The 25,706-nt window shown below is 42.4% G+C and overlaps 2 long non-coding RNA genes and 1 other non-coding gene across 3 annotated transcripts; 1 reads left to right on the top strand and 2 right to left on the bottom strand.

The window, feature by feature from the left end:
• The first annotated feature begins 520 nt into the window (after nucleotides 1–520).
• LOC144306614 (uncharacterized) lies at nucleotides 521–24,645 on the top strand. Its single transcript, XR_013373702.1, has 4 exons — nucleotides 521–869; nucleotides 21,721–21,834; nucleotides 21,932–22,117; nucleotides 24,521–24,645. It is a non-coding gene; the product is annotated as an uncharacterized LOC144306614 (long non-coding RNA).
• LOC144306797 (uncharacterized) lies at nucleotides 3,963–8,373 on the bottom strand. The gene is made up of 3 exons (XR_013373899.1): nucleotides 8,241–8,373; nucleotides 6,457–6,675; nucleotides 3,963–4,044 (listed from the first exon to the last, which is right to left on the bottom strand). It is a non-coding gene; the product is annotated as an uncharacterized LOC144306797 (long non-coding RNA).
• On the bottom strand, nucleotides 7,447–7,553 carry LOC144306884 (U6 spliceosomal RNA). The gene has a single exon (XR_013373939.1). It is a non-coding gene; the product is annotated as a U6 spliceosomal RNA (small nuclear RNA).
• Nucleotides 24,646–25,706: the final 1,061 nt, after the last annotated feature.

Here is a 25,706-nt window from a genome sequence, read left to right as displayed (position 1 = left end):
CCCAGGACTGATTTCCAGGTGAAGTTATCCACCCTGCAGCCTGAGAATGTTTAACAAATCATTACCTGAGTGAAATAGGTCAGTCAGAGTCATAACACCACATAGCAATATTTTGGCTAAGGCAACACTTTTAATACCAACCTCTATTTATTAGATTTTTCTTTGGAGCAAACGTGTGTATCTCAGAAATTCAAGCTAGTGAGTTTTGTTGAGAACTGAGCATTCCTACATCAACCAAATGGCTTCAAGTCAACCTAATTAATTGACAAAGCTCTACTTTTTCTCAACTAGCAAAGCTGTACTCCAGCTTATGAGTTTTATGTATACTATCACATGGTTGCAAATGGCTTTCACTTGAAGTCCAGGCTCACATCCCTCAGACCCTTTCCTATTAGAAATTTTGGCTCCCATCTGGCTTGTCCCATCATGATAAGGATTAAGTAGACTGTAAAGGGCTAATATGAATTTCCAAGCTTCGTTTAAAGACTTAACTTCCTTTCACTTAGCCTGTGCTTGACTTCTCTTGTTTCCCACTGGAGCTTCCTAGAGTACTCTGCCCAAAGTTCAAGTGTAGGATCTGAAAGTAACCTGGCCATAAAAAATGTGCAAGATGCTACAACCTCTTCACAGACTCATTCCACGTTATATGTGAAGGAAATGATCCGAGAACCTGAAATCATCCCAGAGTGAGCACTCTGGGGGAATTTGAAAGAGGGGGAGAAGGAAAAAAAAAAAAAAAAAAGCCCTGCGTTTCCAATGATGTGAAGAGAGAACTCTGCTCTCTGAGCATGGAAGGAAGTAAGAAGACCCAATTTGTGGCTGCAGTAGAGAAAAAGAAAAAAGCCCCGCAAGGAAACTACCAACAGATGGTAAATACATTTTTAATTCTTCTGTCATACTGTGTGGACTTGTGCACATTTGTCCTGCTGTGTTAGGCTCCCGAAATAGCTAGCCATGGAATTGCAGAACAGTTCTGTTGCAATCTGAGATTTAGGAAACCATGCTGGCTGACAAAACAGGAAGGGCTCCTAGTAGGATGGAGTGGATTTGCTCCCCATTTGCAGCTCCTCATGGCGGCATCCGCTCTCATTCGGAGTGCGGGAAAATTCTCTCCCATGTTAGGTCTCACGGATGATGCTGTAAAACTTACTATTTCAAATTGTCCTCCGAGCTCTAGTTACAATTATTAAATGTTGGCGCTACCCCGATGATAGCTCTCCAAGGCTAGAAGGAGTGAGACGCTTGGATCTACAGATCCTCAGTCCTCCAGGGAGCGACCCAAACATATATGTCAGCCCAGAGTTCCACACCTAGCCTTAATTTTCACTTCAATATTATTGCAATATTATTGTGTTCCCATAGAACATCATGGGGATTCCAATGCCCAGAAAAGGACCAGTTATGATAATGGATTGCTCTAAAAGGAACCTACAGAGATGAGATGCACATGCAATTGACCGTGCATCTGAGAAGTGACCCCAGACGGGTACCAGCAATGAGTTGGGTTTCCAATCCCAACACTTGTCTCTCAGTGTGTCTCCAAGAGCGAAAAAGTTTTGGTGAACCCAACTGGCTGTGGAATAATGAGGAGAAACTGGTCTATTACTTAATCATAGTCTAGAAATATAACTTATACAATACCATATTATTAGAACTGGAAGGATACTTACAGAATCTAGTTCAATTTTTTCATTTTATAGACAGGAATCTGGGCCAAAGAATTGCAGGAAATTGGCAAAGATTATACAACTAGTTGGTGGCAAATTCAGTACTGGAACCTGAGATATCTATTTCTCAGTTCAATCCTTGTTCTACTTGAGCACCCACAGAAGGTGGACATTTCTGTGACAAGCAAAATCCAATTCTAAAAAAGGCCTTTCTCATGGTAATCCTCACTCTCGGGTTTTTAAAAAGCAAGAAGATGGGATCTCTGGTCTACGAATGTTTGGGAAACTAGTTGATATTCTTTCTAGGTAAAGTTTCAAGCTGAAATATATTTGTTAATTTCTGTCCTAAACCCCTGTGGATTGTGTCGAGATTATATAGCTATCACACGATTTGGCACAGCTGGGATCCTCTTTTTATGAAATAGCAGGGAAGATTGGTAGATAGGGATTAAAAAGCATTGGCAAAAGAGAACAATAACTTTCTACCCAGTGTCTTCCTGGTCTAAGAGTTTCTCTTAGCCTCCTTTGGAGAAAGGGGTGGAAGGTGGGGGAGGGGAGAGGGTAGGAGAGGGGATTTTTTTTATCTCCTCAGTGAAAGAAAGGATAAAAAGCACTTTAGCACTGTTCAATTTAATGAAATCTTGATTTCACATAGTTTAAATTTCTACAAAATTAACTGTATCCTTATTAAAAATGACTTATACGTTCATAGGTATTTTTTCCAATGGGTACATAAGCAATTCATTAATAAAAATGATTCTTAATCAGCTACTTAAGAAATGTTATCCTTTCCTTTTTTTTTTTTTTAAGAAAGTTAATCAGTAAACTCTTCAATAGCTAGGTTAGCAATGAGGTCTCCTAAATTTTGCAATTCTATTCAGTATTTTTGACATGTTGCTTCGCACATGATTTCAGCTATGTTTTACTCTTGCGGTGGGAAAAATTGTTTACTTTGTTGTGTTTTAACATGGCATTCTTTGCTTTGAGAATCAATTTGATCATTTTGAGCATTCATGCTGAATTTACCGGCTAGGTTCATGGTCTACCAACAGATTTTGGGGGTGCAGGAGCAGACTTATCTTGAGTGAATTATGTTGAGGAGAACAGTGATGAAGGCACATTTTAAGTGGTTTCATTCCTGTGATCTAAATTTGATTATCTAGCTAATATCACTAGGGAGATTTTAAGCTTTAATAATTATATCTCAAGGCCTAAAGAAAAAATGAAGAAGAAAAATTATGTTTACTACTCATTCCCACACAGTAATTCACAGAGTTACCATCAGAGAGCTTATTTGGCTGCTTTAAAAAAATAGATTGATATCAAGATTCTGTTTTAAGAGTTCAAGCTCAGCTGACACTTTGTTCTTAAAAAAAAAAGAAGAAGAAAGAAAAGAAAAAAAAAAGAAAAAAAGAAAAAGAAAAAGAAAAAGAAAAAGAATCCTGGAAGCTAGATTTAAGCAATTGTTTTTCTAGAAGGGTTTAGCATTGCTTATTTGAAAGAGTAAAAAGATAAATAAATAAGTAAGTAAATAAATAAATAATATATATATATATATTGATTTTACCTTTCCTTTTGGAGGACTGGTTTAGGGTTTTTTTCCCCCTAGAAAGTTTTGAGGCTACAATTCATGCTAAAAGTGCCGTGTTCCATTATGTACCAACACAGCTTTGAAGTTGTCCCTGCTTCTAGGTCAAGGGCTCTCTCCCTGTGGCCACATGCCAGTTTCATCCTTGGATTCTCATGATCCTCGGAAATAAATCAACTTTCCAGTAAAATCCTGTGACAGCTCTATTTTACATAAAAGTGTGCAGCCTGGGGATGTGATACTGTTTTGAATTTTAGGTGGACTAGAAGGGAGAGAAAACATCCATTCTCATGAAAAGATGATTCTAAGAGAAGTCATTACTGCAGAAGCCAGAGGGCAGCTCACAAGTATCCCACTCATTCTCCCTATAATTTTTCTAACCCCAAAGCTTATTATTTGTGTGAAAACAACAAAAATACAAATGACCAAAAATGCTCTAATGCAAGTATGGCTCTGGTCAGTAATGTATTCCATGAGTTGAAAACGTGTTGAGCAGTTCAGCAACTTTAGTCAGTATCTCTTTCTTCTGGCAAGAAAAGGAGAAGAAATGAGCAAGTTACTATTACACATCCCAACATGGATGAATCTCACATTAACAGAAAATAAAAACGAGGCTAGACACAAAATAATGTATACTGGATTGTTCCATTTGTATAACGTTCAAAAACACACAAAACTCATCTGTTGTGCTGGAACTAAGCATGATGGTTTACCTTTGATGAGAAGGAGTGTGATCAGAAGGAGGCCTGAAGATGGCTTCAAGGGTGCTAGAAAGGTCTCTCCCTTGACCTGGGTGGTAGATAGAGGTATGTTCACTTTGTGACAATTCATTAGGCCACATAGTTGTGATCCCTGTGCTTTTTCTCCAAGTGATTTACTTCTATTTAAGATTTTAAAAATAATATTCCCATTGGGAAAGATAATGTTAAGAAATATTAGGATAGCACTTTGCCTAATTAAACCATTTCATCTAATTAAAGGTATATAGATATGTATTACAGAGGAAAAATAGAAAATTCAGATAAGCTGAAGGAAAAAATTACATAAAAAACTCCAGGGTAGGGCAACAGGAACTCTCATACACTGCTACAGGGAACATTAGTTGCTATGGTTGTTCTTGGATAACTGGCATTATCTACAAAAGTTAAGGATATGCATATCCAGTGACCCAGATTTCTACCCTTAGGTATACACCCAATAGTAATATGTGCATGTGAACTCCAGAAGAATAGCAACTCTCTATTCATGACAGCTCCAAACTGGAAACAAGCCAAACTGTCCATTGACAGTAGAGTGGACAAAGAAAATGTGTATATCCAACCTTAGAATATCAAACAGCATTGAAAATTGATGAACCATAGTACCCTCAGCAACAGGGATGAAACTGAGAAATCTAATGTTGATAGAAGCCACAGGAAAGAAAAAATGTGTGCTTTCATTTACTCAAAGTTCAAAAAAACAGTAAAAGATATAGTAATATAACTTTATAGCATTTATAGTGTTTAGTGACATAGACTTAGGCAGTAAAATTAAAGACAAAAAGGATTATCATAAATGTAAGGGCAACAGTGACCTCTTGGCGAGAGGGTGGGTTGAGATTGGAAAGAGATGGGTAGAGGGTTTCCAAGTCATGGTTTGTTTGGTTTTTGGTTGATTTTTTAAAAAGATTTTGTTCATTTATGAGAGGGGGAGAGAGAGAGAGCAGGAGCAGAGGTGGAGAGTCAAAGGGAGGGGAAGAAGCAGACGCTACACCGGGTCCATGCAGTGGGCTGATGCCAGGCTCGATTCCAGGACCCCAAGATTGTGACCTGAGCAGAAGTCAGGCACTTAACAGACTGAGCCACCCAGACACCCTGGCCATGTTCTACTTCTTAACTTGGATAGCAGTTATGTGAGTGTTCACTTTACAAGAGTTTATTAAATGAAACTTTTATATATCGTGCACTTTCCCAAACATGTGTTGTATTTCACAATAAAAAATATATAAAAGTCACATGAAGCCCAATTACTCAGAAATAGTTAATAATTTAATACCTTGATATGTGTTCTGCCAAAATTCCTTTAACGCGATATATATGGTTTTTCCCCCCATTGCTTTGCAGGCTTTAATTTTTTTTTTTTCTTTAATGATACGACCTTCCAGAAGAATTCTTCTTCGGGGTTTTTGTTTTGGGGTTTTTTGTTTTGCTTTGGGTATTTTTGCCATTTCCATTTAATTTTAACTAAAAGTAAATATCATACAAGCTTTCCGCCCCTCTGGAAGCCTAAAGCCATGGAGTGGCTTTCAGGAAATTAGGTTGCTTTAGCCTAAGCTACATTGATTCATAAACCAATCTGCAGGATTTTGCTCTAGCTCATGGGAGACTTTTCCTTCTCTGTTAATAATGCTGCTGCTTCAAAAGAGAAAAGCCTCTTTCCACCTCTTCAGAGTGCTATCTTTTCAAAAGGAAAGTCCAGGCAGTGAGGGGGGAAGGCCAGCAAGGGAGTGGTCAGGCAGCTTGAAGCAGAGGAGGGGGTCATCCTAAAACTCATCACAAAACCACATGATGCTGAGCCCACACTGATCCAGGGCTAGGCAACATTAGGAAGGAGATTTTCAAAATGATCTAGGGTATTCTTTTTAACCCCAAAGTAGTCCCATTATTTTTTTTCTTGCCCCTGGGGGCAGTTCAATTGTCCTACCCTGTTTCTGGGACATGCTTTTCTTCCCCTGTGCCCCATCTTCAGGCCTCCTCCCCAGCTCCTCACCCTTCTCATCATGTTAACTATTCCACCACTAAAGAGCCATCTGGGACCATCAGAACCCTGGCAGGGGCCCCAGAAGAGCTCATGGCCCCCCAGACTTACCACCTCACGGCCGGCATTCATCACCGTTTTGAAATTGCTTCTTTTCTTGTTTGCAAATTCTGTGTTTATCTATAAGCTTCATGCACGCATGCAAGGACAATGTCGCTTTCACCATCATGACTCTGGGCCCTACTGCCTATTGGCCCTCAATCAATACATGGCCCTCATCGAATACATGGACAATGGTGTGTGATGAGATGGGACATGGGAGAGAGGCAGTGCTTGCTATAAATGAGGGTTTCCCAGCTAACTCCCTTTACCTGTTGAGCACAAAGGACTCCTGTGGTGCCATCATACTGACAAGAGCAAGCACAAAGTTCTAAAATCTGTAACTGCTCATTTTCAAATACTTACCAGTAATGGCAATTTGCATTTGCATGGTGTTCAATTGTTCATGAAGCACTTTCACAGATGACCTTGTACAATTCCAACAGCCATTCCTCCCGGGTGAGCTGGGGAGCTACTGATATCACCATTTTGCAGGTGGAAACTAAACTTAGAGATCTTGGGTAACCAGTCCTACAGCATAGCATTAGTTTTCAGCGTAAGCCAGGAGCTAGCGACCTGTTACTGCTGTAAGGGGAATGACATTCAGGGTATACTATGTACAGATACATGGTCAGAGAATAGGATATGAAATAAATATGTGAGACCATTCTGATTTTTTTAAAAAAATCTTAGTAGCTATTTCCCTTTTTTCAAAGCGTTTGGTGGCTTTTTTGGCTCATTTTTCATCACAAAACTAGTACATATTTGGTGTAAAAAATCAAAAGAGCAGGTCTGGGTGGCTCAGTTGGTTAAGCATCTGCCTTCTATTCAGGTTATGATCCCAAGGTCCTGGGATCAAACCCTACGTTGAGCTCCCTGCTCAGCAGGGAGCCTGCTTCTCCTTCTCTCTGCCTCCTCCTTGTGCTTGTGCTCTCTTGCTATCTCTCTGTCAAATGAATAAATAAAATCTTAAAAAACTAAAAAGAGCCCAAATACAATCAAATCACTTAGGATCACGTTAAATAGAGCTAGCTAGCTACTATTACACCATCTTAATAATTGACTGCATATGAAGTTTTAAGCTGTTGTGGAGTGAAAACTCCCCTCTCACACCCAATTCCTCCCCCCACCCCCACTATATTCTTTGCCTGCAAAATTTTCTTAGCTATTCTTGGCCATTTGCTTTCTTAAAGTTTTTGATTTAGGTTTTGCTAAAACTCTTCTGAGGTTTCTATTAGATTTGGGTTGTTTTTATAGGTGAATTTGGGTAGAATTAACATTTTTCCTACATTGCTCTCTTTCTTTCATAAGCACGGTATAATTCTCCTTAATTTGTGTCCATTTTGATGACTTTTTAAAAAGATGGCACGCTTCAGGAATTTGTGTGTCAACTTTATGCAGGGCCCGTGATAATCTTCTCTATATTGTTCTGATTTTAGTGTATGGGCTGTCAAAGTGAGCACTCAGAAGATATTTCTTCACCATTGGAGGACATTGGGGGGGAAGAGGTCACATGTTCTTTACGCTCTATAGGAAACAGTAACTGAAAAAGACATGAATCTGGATTAATTGTGTCTATCACATAAAAGCATATAGTTGTGTGCTAACAATGGGAAAACTCTTTTTGGCTTTTTTTATCTTGGCCCTTTCATTATCTGAACAAAAGCTCTTCTTCTGTCAGTGGTCTTGACAGAGGAAATGCAGTAGGACAAACAGGTTGGGAGGATGGGCAGAAGGAAAGGGAAGGAAAGGAGAAGATGGTCAGACTTGACAGTGAGGAGGGGTGAGGAGGTAGGATGTGTTGCTGGGGCAGAAGAAGCAGGTGGAAGGGCACCTAGATGGCTCGGTGGTTGAGCATCTGCCTTTGGCTCAGGTCAGGATCCCAGGGTCCTGGGATCCAGACCTGCATCGGGATCCCTGCTCATCAGGGGGTCTGCTTTTCCCTCTGCCTCTCCCCTTGCTCATGCTCTCTCTCAAATAAACAAATAAAATCTTAAGAAAAAAAAAAAAAGGAGAAGCAGGGTGACAGCAGTGGCAGGTAGAGAAGGGAATAACAGCGAGTTTGGATTCTCTCGAGTTTTGCTACTCCAGCACACCAGCAGCACCACTTGGGATCTTGTCAGAAATTCAGACTATTGGCCCAGTCATACCTATTCAATCAGAATCTGCATTTTAACACTATCCCAGGTAATTCTTACACACATGAAAGTTCTAGAAGCTCTTAGTACCCCCCCCCCAACCAGTTAGAGCCAGTCCTGATCAGTGTCATCAGCTTGAGACCTATTAATAGATGGAACGGGTTTGGTTGCCTAGAGACCTGGAAATCTGGTTCCTGGTATAGACTCGGAGTCTCAGGGTTCTTTTATCACTACGGCCAGAGCCTTGTGACCTCAGTCGGCCTCAGTTTCTCTGCTATGCATTTTAGTTCTCTGCAGCGGCTGGATCCTTGCCCTGGACCCCTGCTTCTTCTGCTCAGGTCCTGATGCTCTGCCAAACTCTGGCTCTCTCCCTTCCCTTCAGAAGCAGGATGTGATTTCCTACTCTCTTTTCAGTTTCTGGCAGGGGGCCTGCTGTGACTGGACCAATCACCTGGAACTGTGCCTGATTTTGAATATTGTCACCTGGACTTCTTCCAGAACTGTGTTCTGCTGGCAGAGAGGACTCACTCTGATATTCAAATAGCCTGGCCCAATCTGACTAGTCATGCCCTTTGACCGCCGTGCACTGGCCTGCCTGGCTGCCTCCTGGGAATGGGCCAGCTTCTGAGGACAGGCTCTGGCCCCTGTTCCCCACTAGATCTTGGCTACTTCCTCCTTCCCATGGTCTGTGCTGATGTGGTCACAGAATGTCATGCACCCAGTTGTCTCCTCCAATAGAGGAGGCAGCCAACAGAGACCAAGAGAAGCAGGCTTCAGTTCCTTCTCTCTCCTAGCATTTATGACTCTGGGCTCCATGGGCCTGCTTCTGAGTGGACCTTGAAATTCCAAACAGTGCCCTTGGAGCCTGTTAGGTAATAGGTATTCCAAAAGTCCTAGAAGACTACTGAGTACAAACAGGCTCAGTGGTTTTGTATAACTTGCACTTCTGGCCCCTTCTCCAAAGTGGAGAAAAATCTTCTTTGCTGCCTGACTCACTTTATAAAAAGAGACCAAGCCCTATAGAAGCTCAATAATCTCTCTGGTTACCATATAACCATTTCACTTTGAGGGCATTATACCTCCTGCTATGCTCAATTTATGGTGGAACATTATACAATGTGTATCACATCTGCCACTATGTTTTAAAACAGCACAAAATGTCTTGAATGTCATGAAGTTCAAAACAATCATGTTGGCTGTCGGTTACAGAGGACAATTTTTCAAAAAAGCATTACTCTTCGTTAATTGATAACAAAGCAATGGCTGTACCTTTAAGACTGTTGCATCATCTCTATTCCAAAGAACTATTCTTATGGTGATTTAAAAAAGAAGAAGAAGGCAAAGAAAGAAAACAGGAAGAAAAAAATGTGTGGCAGCACCCACAGGAGCTAAGAAATGGTGTGGGTGTTTTTTCCATTATTTACGTACACAACGCTTTCACCAGAATCCAAATGGCTTACAAAGAAAATACAATACAAATTGCAACAAAAATGCACTAACACAGTAAGACATTAAAAAAAAAAAAAGCAAACAAACAAAAAACAATTACCTAAAGGATGGTTTAAATTTGTCATAAATTTTATGTGCAGAGAGAATGGATAAGTGTCTACTGACTCCATTTGTACATGCAAAGGTAGGCAGGTACCTGGTGGCGCTCGCCATACCCAGAAAAGAAGTTACATGTAAAATAACAGTAAAAGTAGTCACGAAAAATGTCTAAAACCATTTTGAGTAAGAAACACCTGCTGTTTAATGAAGTCACTCCAAGTCTCTAAAGTTGCATCACAAGCTCGTGAAATTAGCCAGGATGGGTAAATATATGATTTTCTGCAAGGCACCCTTGGCCAAGTAAAAATCAGAGGTCTGAGGAAGAAGTTACTCAAGACCAGAAATAATACGGCACCTGGCTGGCTCAGGCAGATGCCTTCAGGTCAGGTCATGATCTCAGGGCCCTGGGATCAAGCCCTGCCATCAGGCTCCCTGTTCAGTGGGAAGTCTGCTTCTCCCTCTACCCCTCCCCCTCGTTGTGTGCTTTCTCTGTCTCTCTCTGTCTCTCAAATAAATAAAAATCTTTTTAAAACAAGACTAGAAAAAACTAAATGGATAGGAAATAAAATATATATAAACATTTGCCACTCATTGCACCTTTCTAAAGGTCCACACTTTCTCAGGATAGATTTTAGTTGATAAACCATGAAGAAACTGTATTTGAAGTTTGTGCAAAAGACCACAACAACCCAGTTTTGATAGATATCATGAAGTTGCTTTCATTTGCGAGTCTGCTATACCACCATTATTTGAGCAAGGTTCTCAGCAACTACTTGAACTTTCTGAGAAAGGAACATCCGATACAGGAGGAAGTCTACTCCTGGGAAGAATTTCTAAAATGTTGCAGAGGCTTAAAAATTGATGATTATATAGAACAACACACCACTACTAGGGTTGTTACAGCCTTAGTACACGTAGTTATAGTCAAATCACTGAGAATTACAATGTCATTTGTCTTCTTTTACCTCTTTTGTTTTCACAAGTCACATGGCAAAATCAACAAATACTACATCATCCTGCTCACAATTCAGCTATGGAAAAAGCATCCGCTCTCTCATCTCAAGGGTAGCTATTATTAGCTCGCGTCGATTCTCCCATACGATATATACTCATGCTTATTAAGCTGTTTGTATGCTTCCTTTGTTATATTCCTCCATGAATCTGACTATTGCTATGCAGTGAAACCCAGAGGTACTATTTCTATAGGCCTTTCCAAAATTAATGCAATCCCTCCATTAAAAAAAAAAAAAAAAAAAAAAAACCAACAAAACAACAATACCATTATTGGGGGGAAATATGCCACATCATATATGCACTGACATTGAACCTTTCTAAAGAAAATGTTACAGTACTGATCCTGGATTATATAGTGTCCTTCCAAATCTACAGCCACCCAGAACCTGTGAATGTGACCTTATTTGGAAATAGGGTCCTTGCGGACAGCATCAGGTTACAATGATGGCATAGTGGGTTAGGGTGGTCCCTAAATCCAATGATCGATGCCCTTATAAGAAGGGCATACAGACACGTAGACATACAGGGAGATTGTCATGTGAAATAGAAATTAAAGTGAGACCGCCACTAGCCAAAGATTGCCAGTAACCACCAGAAGCTAAGAGAGAGACTTAGGACAGATTCTAGCTCAGAGCCTTTGGAGGGTTGTGGCCCTGCTGACACTTTCATTTCACACTGTAACCTCCAGGACTGTGACATATCAATTGCTGTTGCTTACACACACACACACACACACACACACACACACACACCCTCCCCCCATTTGTGGTATTTTGTCATGGCAGCCCTGGGAAACTCATACGGTGCCCAGTCTCCAGAATATGAAAGTAAGTACTTTAAATTACACAAAAGCACATATTAACTTTCTCTTAGATAATGAAATGAAGGGAGGAAAAGGCTACTTGTCACAGTGACATGGCAAATATAGACCAGAGACTGGATTAGAGATTGGTCATTCTAACATTGCAAGGCGGGCATAACTATAAAAGGATGAAAGTTTAAAGACACTGAGATTGATATCACATTTTATTTTATTTTTAAAGATTTCATTTATTTGACGTAGAGAGAGAATCAGAAAGCACAAGTGAGGGGAACAGCAGAAGGAGCAGGAGAAGCAGACTCCCTGCTCAGCAGGGAGCCTGATGATGCATCTAGATCTCAGGACCCTGAGATCATGACCTGAGCCAAAGGCAGACACTTGAGGACTGAGCCACCCAGGTGCCACTGATACCACATTTCAAAGTGAGGTATGTGACCTTCATTTGCAAAATTTGGAAGAGAGGTTGTCAACATCTGATTACATGACTTTTCAACTTTTTACATCGGTGAAAAAGTACATTAAAAATGAGAAGTAGGGATACGAGGAGAGGATAATTTTGTACAGACTAGTCTGTGGCTGGATTTCTCCCCCTGGCCTTTCTAAGTCTTCCGGGGTAAAGAAAATATGAGTGGCTCCCTTGGATGAGACGTGGACCACCCACAAAAGAAAGCAGGCACGAAGGTTATCTTGTGCCTTTTCTAAGAGGGTCATCTGGATGGGTGACCAGATGAACAAAAAGGCTGGAGCTGGTGCCAGATTCCCACAGTCTGAGGGAAGACTAAGCGATCAACCATATTAAGACATATCCATCTGTCGACAGGGAAAGGCAGTGAGAGAAGCTCTACCCTGTGGTGTCTTGAAAAACCAACTAGAGAGGCAACTTGGAATAGCTGTCAAGGCCAGAGAACACTGATACTAGATCTTCCCAAGACTACCAGACAAGTAAGAACTTTCCTGTTCGTTCTTTCTTTTTTTTTTAGGTTTCATTTATTTATTCATGAGAGACACACACAGAGAGAGGCAGAGACGCAGGCAGAAGAAGAAGTAGGCTCTATGCAGGTACCCTGATGTGGGACTCGATTCCAGGACCCTGGGATCATGACCTGAGCCAAAGGCAGATGCTAAAGCACTGAGCCACTGAGGTGTCCCAGAACTCTCCTGTTCTGCTTTCTTCATTGTCCTTACACTATACCAACCAGAAAGAAGTGTGAAATCCCCATTAAAAGATGAAGGGGGCAGTAGGGGCAAAAGTGAGGCCATGGGCTGCTCTCCTAACTGGATTGCAGCCTTTTGTAGGAGGCTGAGCTGGGGAGAGGAGAAGCCTAAGTGCAAAACCAGATTGATGTTTTTACCATGACATGGCTTTCAACACGTTAATTACTGACCAGTGGACAATTTATTACGTGGAAGCCACCAAAGAATAAAAAGTTGCTCTAAATATCACCCAAGAGCAGAGAAAGTGTTAACTCTGTGGAATAAATTTGAAGTGTTGCTTTATGATTGATTATATCCTCTGAGTCATGCTTGTTCAATGTAGTAGTTACATAACCATTGCTAAATGCAATCGAAGAGAGGAGTTTCTTAGTGCTTTCTATGTAGTTTTCCCCTATGAAGTCACTGCATCTCCATCTGAACTTTGGAAAACGATATACTAAATTGTCTTCACAGAGAATTGGGTCCTTTTAACTTATTGTTTATCAGCACTTGTGAAATGTCTAAACTGAAAAGAATTATGTGCTTGTCACACATAAGGTGCTCAGTAAACGTTGAATGAATGAAAAAAAAAAAATGAATGGGCAGTGAAAAGAAACCCTGATCATCCAGGGTCTTTGTACCAGCCTAGCCTCAAATTCTCTTCTGATAGAGCAAGAAAGATCCCAAGTTTGTGATTTTTGAAAAAAATTCCAACCAGACATTTACAGTCTCCATATAAGAAATTATAAACCTCTAGCATTAGAAGGAAATTTAGGAGATGATTTAGTGCTACCTCTTCATTTTACAGACAAAGGCCCAAAGATAAGTGAAATAATTTGATTCTTGTCACTTTTTCCAGTAGAGTCAATGACGGCCCTGGAAACTCTGATAACTGACTCATTGACAGTGACAGTCTTTGATTTTTGGGCTTCTTGTGAGCTTAGCTTTGTTTGAGTGAGAGCTTATGCTCTCTTTGGTGGTTTTCTTGTCAATAAAAGAAGTTGCACCAAATTGCTTTCACCTAATAAACAAACACGAAGTACCTGCTTGCGCTCAGAACTGCACCATAGACTTGGCATCGAGTGAGGAGTTAGGAGGACCTGCTACCCTTGAGGAGTTTACAGGCAAGAGGGAGAGACAGACAGGTGAAAAGCAACTCTTACAATGCTGGCTAAGTGCTGTGATAGAGGTAAACACACTGTGGAACTGTGGTGACATTTAGGAAAAGCCCCTAATCCAACCTAACAGTCGTGGAAGGCTTCCTAGAGGAGGTGACATCTAAGCTGAGTCTTGAGAATGTGGAAAATTTAATAATTTAAATTTATTTAAATTTAATAATTTAAATTTATTTAAATTTAATAATTTAAATTTAATATTTAAAATAAATTTAATAATTTTAATTTAATAAATTTAAAATAAATTTAATTTAATTTAATAAGTGTGTTAACAGACCCCTAAGGGCTGTACTCTGGTGGTATCACTGAGTACAAGGGGGAAGAAAGAGTGGTCAGGCCAGAGAGATAAACCGGTGCCCAAACATGGAAGGATTTCTATGCCACCCAGAGCCTATATAGACTTTACAGAAAGTCTATCAGAAACTACTAAAGTATCTTTTGCAAGGGACTGGACTTGGCCTGATCTCTGACTCAAAAAAAAAAAAAAAATCAGTCTCGCTGCAGTATGAGGAATGATTTTGAAGGAGATAATAGGCAAAGAGGCCAGTTGAGAAACTTTTGAAATAATCCAGGTAAGAAAAAAAAATGGCAGCAGAGATGGGAAAGGTAGATTTTCAGAGCAATGTGCTACAGACTGAATTGTGTACCGTTCCCCACAATGGACCCATTGAAGCCCTAAGGCCCAATATGATGATATTTAGAGGCGGGGCCTTGGAAGATAATTAGGCTTAGATGAGGTCAGGTGAGTGGAGCCCTTGTGATGAGATTAGTGTCCTTAGAAGAGAGACACCAGAGTCCTTAGGCTCTATCTCCACCAGGTGAATATGCAGTAAGAAGGCAGCCCTCTCCAGGCCTGGAAGGTTTGGAAGGTCACCAGCAAGTGACCATGCTGATTCTAGACTTCTCACCTTCAGAGTTGGGTGAAAATAAATTTCTGTGTTTAAGCCCCCCATGTGTGATAGTTTGTTGTGGCAGCCAGGGCCAGCTAATACACCGTAGCAGTGGGATGAAGGATGTGGGGATGTATTCCTCATAGGGAATAAGGAGAGGGAGGAGTCAAGGGTCAGATGTGCATCCAGACTAGTGTTTAAAGGGAGCACAGAAGTGGGCCTGAAATGGAGCACTGAGAGAGAAGGGAGAGACTTACTAGAGACCAGTGAGTAACCAGAGAGATAAAGGGAAAGGAAAAAAAGAGGCCAAGAGAAGGGGATTTTTTTTTTTTTTTAGAGAAGATATATGTTCAATTGTGCAAATACTATAAAGAAGTCAAGTAAGATAAGGTTGAGAGGTGTCCGCTGGCTTCCGCAATAAAAAGCCTTTGGAGATCTTGGCAAGAATTGTTTAAACATCGTGAGGACAAGGACCAGACTGCAATTGGTTGAGGAGAGAATGGGATGGCAGGAAGTATAGGCAGCCAGCATAGAAAACACATTCAAGAATCCTGGCTTTGAAGTGAGGAAGAGAGGTGGAGAGGTAATGAGAAGGGAAGCAAGAGATCTCTCTCTCTCTCTTTATGCTCAAAGACAAGCTTTTTAGGAGTGATGGAGTAAGGAAGAACTAGAGGAGAGGCAATGATTGATGAGTCTGGTTACTGAGCACGTAGGCAGTGATGAACTACAAGCTCGGATGCCGGTACTGACTTCCCAAGGAGGGACTTCCTCCTCCATCGCAGGAAGGTAGTAGGGATGGGCACAGATGTGTGCCAGATTGTAGGTGTGGAGTCAGTCCTTCCTGGTGGCTTCTGTTTTCTCCATGAAGTAGAAGGTGAGAGTGAGGTAGGTGGGGACATATCAGGACAGGTGATCGGAGGTGGCTTCAGAACCCGCCGTGGGGAAGGGGAAACAGAGACAGAGAGCTGATAGAAGGAAATTGGGTAGAGCAAAGTGTCTTTATTGTTTTATTTACAAATGGTGTGAAGTCAACTTGGGGGAATCAGGAGTCAGTGTGGGCCATCCAAACGTGGAGTGGTTCCTGGGTCCATTTCTTTACCATTGTCCCATGGTAGTGGATTTCTCAGGGAAGCCTACCTTTTATGAGGGCAGTTGAATTCTGGGGTCCATACCAGGAGTCATAACATGGCTAGGCCTCCTCAGTTTGTGTAAACCTGCATTCCAGTCATGCACATGACTTCCTTCCGTGTCTTGGATCCTGAGTATTACTGTTGGCATGGCCTGTCTAACCATCCTCATATACATAGAAGAACTGTGTGTTGGGACACCTGGGAGGGCTCAGTCTGTTGAGCATTCGACTCTGGATTTCAGCTCAGAGCATGATCTCAGGGTCATGAGATCAAGCCCTTAGTCAGGCTCCATGCTCACTGTGGAGTCTGCTTGTACCTCTCCCTCTACTCCAACCCCTCCTCGCTCTCTCTCTCTAGAATGAATGAATGAATGAATGAATGAATGAATAAAATCTTTAAAAAAAAGAAAGAAAAAGAAAAACTGTGTGCAGACATGGTTCAGACATGGAGAACATCCAGATATTCCTATGCTTTTGTAGGTCTTTAGATGTCACCACTTCACAAAGTGCTTTACAATGTAGATTGTGACTCTGCAGGAACCTTATAGCTTTTCCAACAAGTGCTGGAGCAATTGGATACTTGTAGACAAAAAGAAAGTGAACCTTTAACTTATGAAATAATTAATTCAAAATGGAAATACAGATAGTAACAAAATAAAACGTAAACCTATATATTTCTTGGGGAAGGGGAGAACGTCTTTGGAATTTAAGGCTGGGCAAAGAAGCCCTAGACGTGATTCCAAAGGTATGATCCACAAAAGGAAAAAACTGATAAATTAGACTTTATCAACTTTTATTTAATTTTTAAAAGATTTTATTTATTTATTCATGAGAGACACAGAGAGAGGCAGAGACACAGGCAGAGGGAAAAGCAGGCTCCCTGAGGGGACCCCGATGTGGGACTCGATCCCAGGACCCTGGGATCATGACCTGAGCCAAAGGCAGATGCTCAACCGCCGAGCCACCTAGGTGCCCCAGACATCATCAACTTTTAAAACTTTTGCTTTATGGGACGCCTGGGTGGCTCGGGGTTGAGCAGCTGCCTTTGGCTCAGGGCATGATCCCGGATTCCTGGGATCACGTCTCACATCAGGCTTCTTGCATGGAGCCTGCTTCTCCTCCTTCTCTGCCTGTGTCTCTGCTTCTCTTTCTGTGCCTCGCATGAATAAATGAAATCTTAAAAAAAATAAAACTTTTGCTTTGTAAAGACCCTATTAGAAAGATGAAAAGACATGATCAGACAATGAGAAAATATTTGCAATCCACATCTCCAACAAAAGACTAGTATCTAGAATTTATAAAGAACTCTAAGAACTCAAGAGTAACAAACAAACAATTCAATTAGGAAAAAGGGCAAAAGGCATGAATGGACATTTCACCAAAGAGCATATAGAGATGGCAAGTAAGCATATAAAAATATGTTCAGCATCATTAGCCGTTGGAAAAATACAAATTAAAGCCATGAGATATCACTACACATGCATTAGAATAAAAATGATGACACTACCAAATGCTGCTGAGGATGTGGGGATCACTCATACATTTGATAGCCCCAAAGCAGTCTAGATAGAAAACAGTTTGTGTTTGCTTTAAACAATTAATATACAATGACCACAGGACCCAGATATTGCCGTCTTGAGCTTTTATCCCAGAGAAATGAAAACCTATGTTCACACAAAAATCTGTCCGCTAATGTTTATGATAACTTTCTTTGAAATAGCCCCAAATGGTAAGCAACCTGGATGTCCTTCAATGGGTGAATAGCTAAACAAAACCATAGTTCATCCATACCACAGAACCCTACTCAGCCGTAATAAGAACGAACTATTGATGTAGGTAACAGTCTGGATGAATGTCCGGAGAACTATACTGACTTAGAAGAGCCAATCCCAAAAGGTTACACCCTGGATGAACACTATTTATATAATATATCTAAAATGACAAAATTATAGAAATGGGGAAACAATTAGTTATTGCTAATAGGGTCAAGGAAGAGAGGGAGGTAGAGAGAAGCTGGTGTGGTTATGAGGGGTGAAGACCAGGGATCCTTGTGGTGATGGAAATATTCTGAGGCTTGATTGTATCAATGTTAAAATACTGGTTATAAAAAATAATAATAAAATAAAATAAAATCCTGGTTGTGACAGCACGGTGTTGTCTTGCAAAATGTTACCATAGGAGTGAACTGGGCAAAAGGTACATGGTTTCTCTACTGTTTCTTACAACCGAATGTGAATTTACAATTATCTCCAAATGAACATCATTAAGTTTAAAAAGTCAGGTGCTGCACAGATCATCCTGGACAGATATTGAATCACCAGGACCATGGCAGGACTTGGATTGAACCAGAAGCCCTACCCGGGAGTCATCTCTTACATACTGTCTGTGAGCTAGTACTGCTTTCCAAACTGCGTAGGGCACTGAACCCAAGGCTGGAGTTCTCCTAAAGACCTGCAGTCACCTTGATACTCTACCCCAGGGAAACATCTCCTGGTCCTCTTATCCTTTGAATTTCCATTATCTGAATGACCTGAAGTCCCCAGTGGCCTAGGTTTGGGAAGAAGAGGCCTTTATGGTTGAAGATCTCAGACAACGGTCACATGCTATTGGGTAGGTACCAGCATACCACCCTCAGAATGTCAGGCTGCACCAGTTGCACCTTTGTGGTCACCAATGTGCAAAGAGGACTTCACACTGTCTTCCAGAAGACTTCTAGCAACAGGCCAAAGGACATTTCTCTTCTGCCATTAGAACCTTGAGCATCCTCCACAGGACTGAATGCTTACTTACAGAGTCTGAGTCAGCCCACAGGAACAGGGAGTTGAAATTTGAAATGACAGTCTTTGAACTTCAAGGAGACTAAACTGGTAGAGACTGAGACATCGTTATGTAAAACGTCTAGGTTGGGGCAGCCTGGGTAGCTCAGTGTTTTAGCGCCACCTTCGGCCCAGGGCGTGATCCTGGGGTCCTGGGATGGAGCCCCATGTCGGGGTCCCTGCATGGAGCCTGCTTCTCCCTCCGCCTGTGTCTCTGGCTCTTTCTCTCTCTCTGTCTCTCTGTGTGTCTCTCATGAATAAATAAATAAAATCTTAAAAAAAAAAAAAGTCTAGGTTGTTTCTATTGGCCGGTGTAGTGGGACAGGTGGCTTATGAGGTCACTTATAAGCAAATAAGCTACCTTTACTAAGCACATCTTGGTGAAGACGGAGCACCTCTGCCACCCTGCAACATTCCTGACTACACCTGCTATAATGAATGCCTTGTCCAATTTTCTACCTTCATCATGATGTCCTTGCCATCGGCGGGGGGGAAAAAAAGCAATGAATTGACAATGTCCTTCCACCATTAAATACATACACCTCCCTGAGGAGGCCTGAGCCTATTTTCTTATATGTAAAATGAGAGACACAGGTATTTGAAAAACCTGTAAGTATTCTTCGAGGTCTTATAATTCCTGACACTAGGAATGTCCTCATTTTCCAGTGCTGCCTTGCAAAACTGGCACTGCAGCCAGGTAAAAATAAAACTATATCCACCAGAATTTTTCCTGGAAGGGGTAAAAACAAGTCTCTCTGTAAGAAAATAGTAGACCGATGGATTGTTTTGTTGGGTAAAGCAGGCCCTGACCCTTAGTTTAAAGGAAGAGTGCAGGGCAGCTCTGGTGGCTCAGCGGTTTAGCGCCACCTTTGGTCTGGGGCTGATCCTGGACACCCGGGATCGAGTCCCACATCAGGCTCCCTGCATGGAGCCTGCTTCTTCCTCTGCCTGTGTCTCTGCCTCTGTCTCTCTCTCTGTGTCTCTCGTGAATAAATAAATAAAATCTTAAAAAAAATAAATAAAGGAAGAGTGCAGAATAAAACATAGGATGAATTACTGTGTTAAGGGATGCCTGGGTGGCTCAGTAGTTTAGTGCCTCCTTTAGGCCCAGGGAGTAATCCTGGGGTCCCAGGATCAAGTTCCACATAGGGCTCCCTGCATGGAGCCTCCTTCTCCCTCTGTTTATGTCTCTGCCTCTCTCTCTGTCTCTCTCTGTCTCTCATGAATGAATAAATAAAATCTTTTTTAAAAATTACTGTGTTAAGCAATGAAAGGAATTTGGATTTTTTTTGCCTTCCTCCCCAAAGAAGAAAAGAAGTGCAAAAAAGAGAATGAGAGGACAATAACAAAGGGCATGAAGGAGTTTTAAAACCAAAGATGATTGGGGTGCCCGGGAGGCTCAGTGGTTGAGCATCTGCCTTCGGCTCAGGGCATGATCCCGGGGTCTTGGGATCGAGTCCCATGCTGGGCTCCCCGCAGGGAGCCTGCTTCTCCCTCTGCCTATATCTTTGCCTCTCTCTGTGTGTCTCTTATGAGTACATAAATAAAATCTTTTTTTAAAAAAAGAAAACAAGGATGACTAATGTTCAGTTTCAAGATATATACAGACATTACTGGGCTGTCGCCCCTGTCTCTCCAACACCTCCATGATAACTGCATCTCACAGAGGCTTGGTGTAAGCATTCTGTAGTGGAAATCAAGAAAATAAGGGTAGTTTCAGTGGAAGGAACAAAAGAATGGTGAAAGAGGCAGTGTGGAGGCAGGAGGCCATGGTGCAGAGGGCCAAATCTGGAGGCTGGAGTCAGGATGTGGGCCAGTCTGACCAACATAGCAGCAGGGGGAACCCAGCTGACATCTGGCTTACTTACCCTTTTCCATTTACCACTTTCTCTACAAACCTTTGCTGAGCCTTTTCAAATGGCAATCTCCCCCCCCACCCCCGCTCCACATTTTTACCAACTTTGGTAAGACACTTAGCCCACTCTGTCCTGATTTATAGTTATTTGTATATCTGCCTGACATAGCTCACTCACTGGGCCGCACACCCTGTAGGGATTTGAGCCTCCTAGTGCCAAACATAGTAAGAGCTCAATAGTAATTTATTGAATGGAATTTGCTTCTTAGCCTTTCTCCTTTATTCCCCTGGGATCTTTTGGTTGGAATGAGCCATACTGTTGAGACACAGAAAATAGTAATAATGACAATGAATGTGAACATAAAAGGTATTTCTCATTTAAAAAAAATTTTTCTCCCGGAGTGCTTACAAGCAGGAAATCATATATAGGTGATCAGGGTAGGGTGAGGGAGTGAGCCCTAGTATTGAACCACTAGCTCTTTTTTTTTTTTTTTTAAAGATTTTATTTATTCATGAGAGACACACACACACACAGAGAAAGAGAGAGAGAGAGAGAGAGAGGCAGAGACACAGGCAGAAGGAGAAGCAGGCTCCATGCAGGGAGCCTGACATGGGACTCGATCCTGGGTCTCCAGGATCACGCCCTGGGCCAAAGGCGCTAAACCGCCAGGCGACCCAGGCGTCCCTGAACCACTAGCTCTTCAACCACATTTTCAATTGACAAAGATCTGCATGGAATATACATTCATCCCCCATATAAAATTGTACAGATGTTTCAGAGAAAATTGCAAGAACAAACTTTAACCTCATGACTTCCATTATTTTGTAATAAAAGGCTTAAAGCACAATGTGAGCTTTTTTTAGATGCTACGTTCCAAGTGAGTAGTGTGTTGTTAATTTTTATATTAATGCAGGGTGCCAGCAGAACTCCGTGCAGAATCTAAAGAAGAAAATCACTTTCCCACAGCTCTGATACCTGGTGACCGATTTTAGCTTATTTATTTTATTTTATTTTATTTTATATTTTATTTTATTTTTTGTCATCTCCTAGATGAAATGAACATCCTTTCCACAGCGATGCAGTATAGATATTTCCAACACAAGGACCCTTCTCCCCAGTGACAAGAGAGTTCCTTGCTAAACCATAGTTCTGTCACCAGCACATGTGAGTCCCTACTAAGCATTAATTGGTATTTATACTCTCAACACCTGCTTCTCTTTGAGAAGGAGACCTTTTAACATTGTTTTTTTCTTATTTCTAGGCATTGGGTACAGCTTCCTACCTTCCCCTGTGCATCTTCCTGAGAGCTGGAGATGACGAGATCCTCTACTTGTATTCCCCAGTGAAAAGCTGACAACACTCTATTGTCTGCCTACTAATGAGCTTTCTTGTATGGAAGATGATAAAGCAAAATCTAATCACATCTATGTCCCCAAACACACTTCAGGTTTGTTCGCCTAGATCTAGGCTTCAAAAAATTTTCACCCCAGATGTTAAACTAGAATCCTCTCCTTCCTCATCACAATGTTTCTCTCCCCCTAGAGTTAATGGGATGTTCTTTCCCAAGTCCTGCTCTTGCCCGAACACTACCATCTCTACTATATCTTTTTTTGTTTCATCTCTACTATATCTACTGACAACATGTGCTTTCCTCCTATGTCTGTCTTTTGAATCTTATGGATTCAATGTGGTTCTTTAAATAGGTGATTGTAGGATGGAGAGGAAGAAAGAGGAGAAGAGAGGTAGAGTCACTGCATAGGCCAGACCACCTGGACACCAGAGGGGATGGCAGCAGGCCAGTTGTGAACTTCCAGCTCTATGACCTCTCCTTGAAAATTTGAAAAACCTCAGGAAATAGAAGCTCAGGAATTTTCAGCCGAGGGGGAGTGGTCTCTTCGTCAGGCAGAGGATGGCTACACCACATGAAATGCTCCAGCATCTTACGGTTTCTCCAAGGATCCAAATCTTCACCCCTTTACCCTTCCCCCTTCCTCTTTATATTCATTATTCTTGTGGCTGATCTAGTGACAGTTAAATAGCACTTCTAAATAGAAGCATTTGCAAAACTTCACAGGAGAAAGGAGGAGGAAGATGTGGCACTACTACAAGGGCGTGAAGACACGTTTTAGCCTTTGTGTCTCCACAGTCCTTTAGGGCTGTCCCACGCTTGAGTGACAGATCACATAGCATTGCGCACATCCAGGTGTTTCCTAAGGAATGAGTATTAGTTAACAGGGAGAGAGAACTTCTGAAGCCTGAAACATTTTTCTTGGTCTGTGAAATTAAAGCAGAAGCCACTTTCAACTCATTCAGGGGGAAAAAAATATGGATGTGTCTACTCGATCACATTAGGCTTGTCCATCCCATGTGACTCAGCTGCCTATGGAGCCCAGTCCCCATCATTATGACAGTCCTCCAGCTTCAGACACTAACAGACATGTGGCCTCCTGACTCTGTCATCCTTCTCCTGTGGGCCCTTCTCTCTTTGGCTCACATTTGGCTCAGCATTTGCCTCCTTGGCTCTCCTCCTGCATCCAAGAGGCCATTCTTGGCCTGGGGCTGGTCCCCTAACACACATACCTATCTCCCAGCCAGAGGAGTGCAGGTCTTTTTTGCCTGGCAACCATCGAGTCTCAGACACAGAAACCTTCATTCAGCATTTTAAATTAAAACCCGCTGCCAGGGTAAGGCTTGTGTGAGTGTTCCTGCTGATATAAATTGTCAGCTCCACTGTAGCTTCTATTCTTACATCTGTCAGGCAAAAGGCCCCAAGGAGTTAGATTGAAGAAAGAGACAATAGGTTGCCATAGATAATGTAAGGATCTGGCCTGGTCCATATGGTGGGTACAGTCAGTAACTGTTGTGCGCCAAAGTCGTGTTGGAATTCTATCATTTTCTCCTCTTTCTCATTTCCCCCATGCAACCTGTCCGCCAAACCAGTGGCAGGGGGGAGAAGCAGCAACGGGGAGTCCTGCTATAATTCATGGAAGAGATTCAGGATAGACTTCAGGATAGGTACAAGATTTGCTCATCTTTTCCTGTTTTAAAACCCTTAGAGCACATTTTGCCAACATTTACCAACGTGCTACCAACTGTGAATTTATGTGAAGAATCATGCATAGCATTTCAGGGTGATAATTCCATACTTAACATTTTTGCTAGGTCTTTCTCTCAGGAAAGTTTTGCGAGTCCTCGATTGATTGTATTCCATAAACTAAGGGCTGAAAAGGACGGGAATGCTGGGATGAGAGTGGAGGTGATGGGTTTCACAGGGGTCCCTGGCAACTGAGAAGACTTCAGAGTGGAGAATCATGCGGGAAAGAAGGTCCTTATGGTTTTAAAAATTCCAAAGAAACAAGGAGAGAAGCAGCTCAGAAACTCCGAGCTGCAGGTCAGAATTGTTATATGTACAGCTGATCCTTGAACAAAGCAGGTTTGAACTGTGTGGGTCCACTCATATGTGGATTTTTTATACTATAACACTGTAAATGTATTTTCTCTTACGATTCTCTTAATAACATTTTCTTTTCTCCAGCTTACCTATAACATACCAAATACATGTTAATTGACTGTTCATGTTAAGGGTAAGGCTTCTGGCGAAACTGTTCATGTTATGGGTAAGGCTTCTGGTGACCAGTAGGCTATTAGCTAAGTTTTGAGGGAGTCGAAAGTCACAGAAGGATTTTCAACTTCATAGGGGTCAGTGCCCCACACCCCCAGCCCTTCCCCATTGCTCAAGGGTCAACTGTATATAATTTCAAATCGAGGTTGCAGACAAATACTGAATACCCCACTTCAAGTTCAAATGTCAGAGCTAACGTAGAATTTCTCGCTTCATATTTGATAACAGCCCAAGTGGATTCAGCACAAATAAATTATCGCGCTGTAAGGATCCCGAGGGAAAAGTTGATAAGCCAGATCCCATTCTCTCCAGATGTGTCTCAACAAATATATCATCTTAAGAAGAATCTTATCAGATGGTAAGCACTTGGGGACTACCTATTGTGAATTCAGGGCAGCTGCCTTGGAACAGAAAAAGTCATTTATTTATTTATTTATTTATTTATTTATTTATTTATTTATTTTAAATTTTATTATTATTATTATTAGAAAAAGTCATTTTTAAGCTGATTTACAAGTGCTGATAATTCCCCCTAGATTCAGAGCTGGCTTCCTTTTTTTTTTTTTTTTTTTGAAGACAGGGATGGGGACAAAGGGATGACCTAGAGTCATCATCCCCCTTAAAAGTGGTGGAGGCAGGTAATCGCCAACATCTCCGTTCCCTCCCCCCTGGTTTTCCTCCTTTTCCCACGCCCCAGAGCCAACCACGTTGGTTACAAAAGCCAGATACTCCGAGAAGAATGAGCCCGGGCGGAAGGGAGGCTTAGCCAGGGCTCCACGTGGGGGCCAAGGGCAGGCCTCGGGAGCCCCCCCCCCAACCCCGGCGCGATCTGTGACTCAGCCCGGAGTCCCCGGGCTCCTCCCGGCTTCGCCCCGGAGGGAGCACGAACCCCGCGGGCTGCGCGGAGCTCGGGCCGGACCCTGCGCCGCAGCTCCTCGCTCCCCCCGCGGCCTGCGGCAGGAGACAGGCAGGGCCTGCTCTGATTGGCTGCCTCTCTCTGACGTAGGCACCGGGCTCGGCCAATCAGCAGCTCGCACTCCCAGAGCAGAAAGATGAATTGTAACAGCCAAGGCCCTGGGAATTAAAAAAAAAAGAGAGCCCCCCCCACCCCCCCCAGCCCCGCACAAGGCTTCTGCAGGAGCCCCCCGCCGCCTCCCCCGACCCCGGGAGAGCCTCCTGTCTTCGGCCGGGAGCCCTCGGGCCAGGCCTGCGCGCACCCCGACTCCTTGGCGCTCAGCCGAGTTCACACCATTTCCAAAGTAGGTCAGCCCGGGCGGGTGGGAGGCCGCGAGGAGGCCCGGGGGCCGGGGGGGGGGGAGGGGCTGGGGGGGCTGGGGGGCTCCCCCCGCGGAGGCGGCTCCCTCGAGGTGCTCTCTCGCTCTCGGTCTTGCTCACACAGCCGCCAGACAGGCTT

Source organism: Canis aureus, chromosome 37 (assembly GCF_053574225.1).
Source record: "Canis aureus isolate CA01 chromosome 37, VMU_Caureus_v.1.0, whole genome shotgun sequence".
NCBI classification, from domain to species: Eukaryota; Metazoa; Chordata; class Mammalia; order Carnivora; family Canidae; genus Canis; species Canis aureus.
Note: the sequence above shows the minus strand (reverse complement) of the source record. Positions and strands in the feature narration are given on the sequence as shown.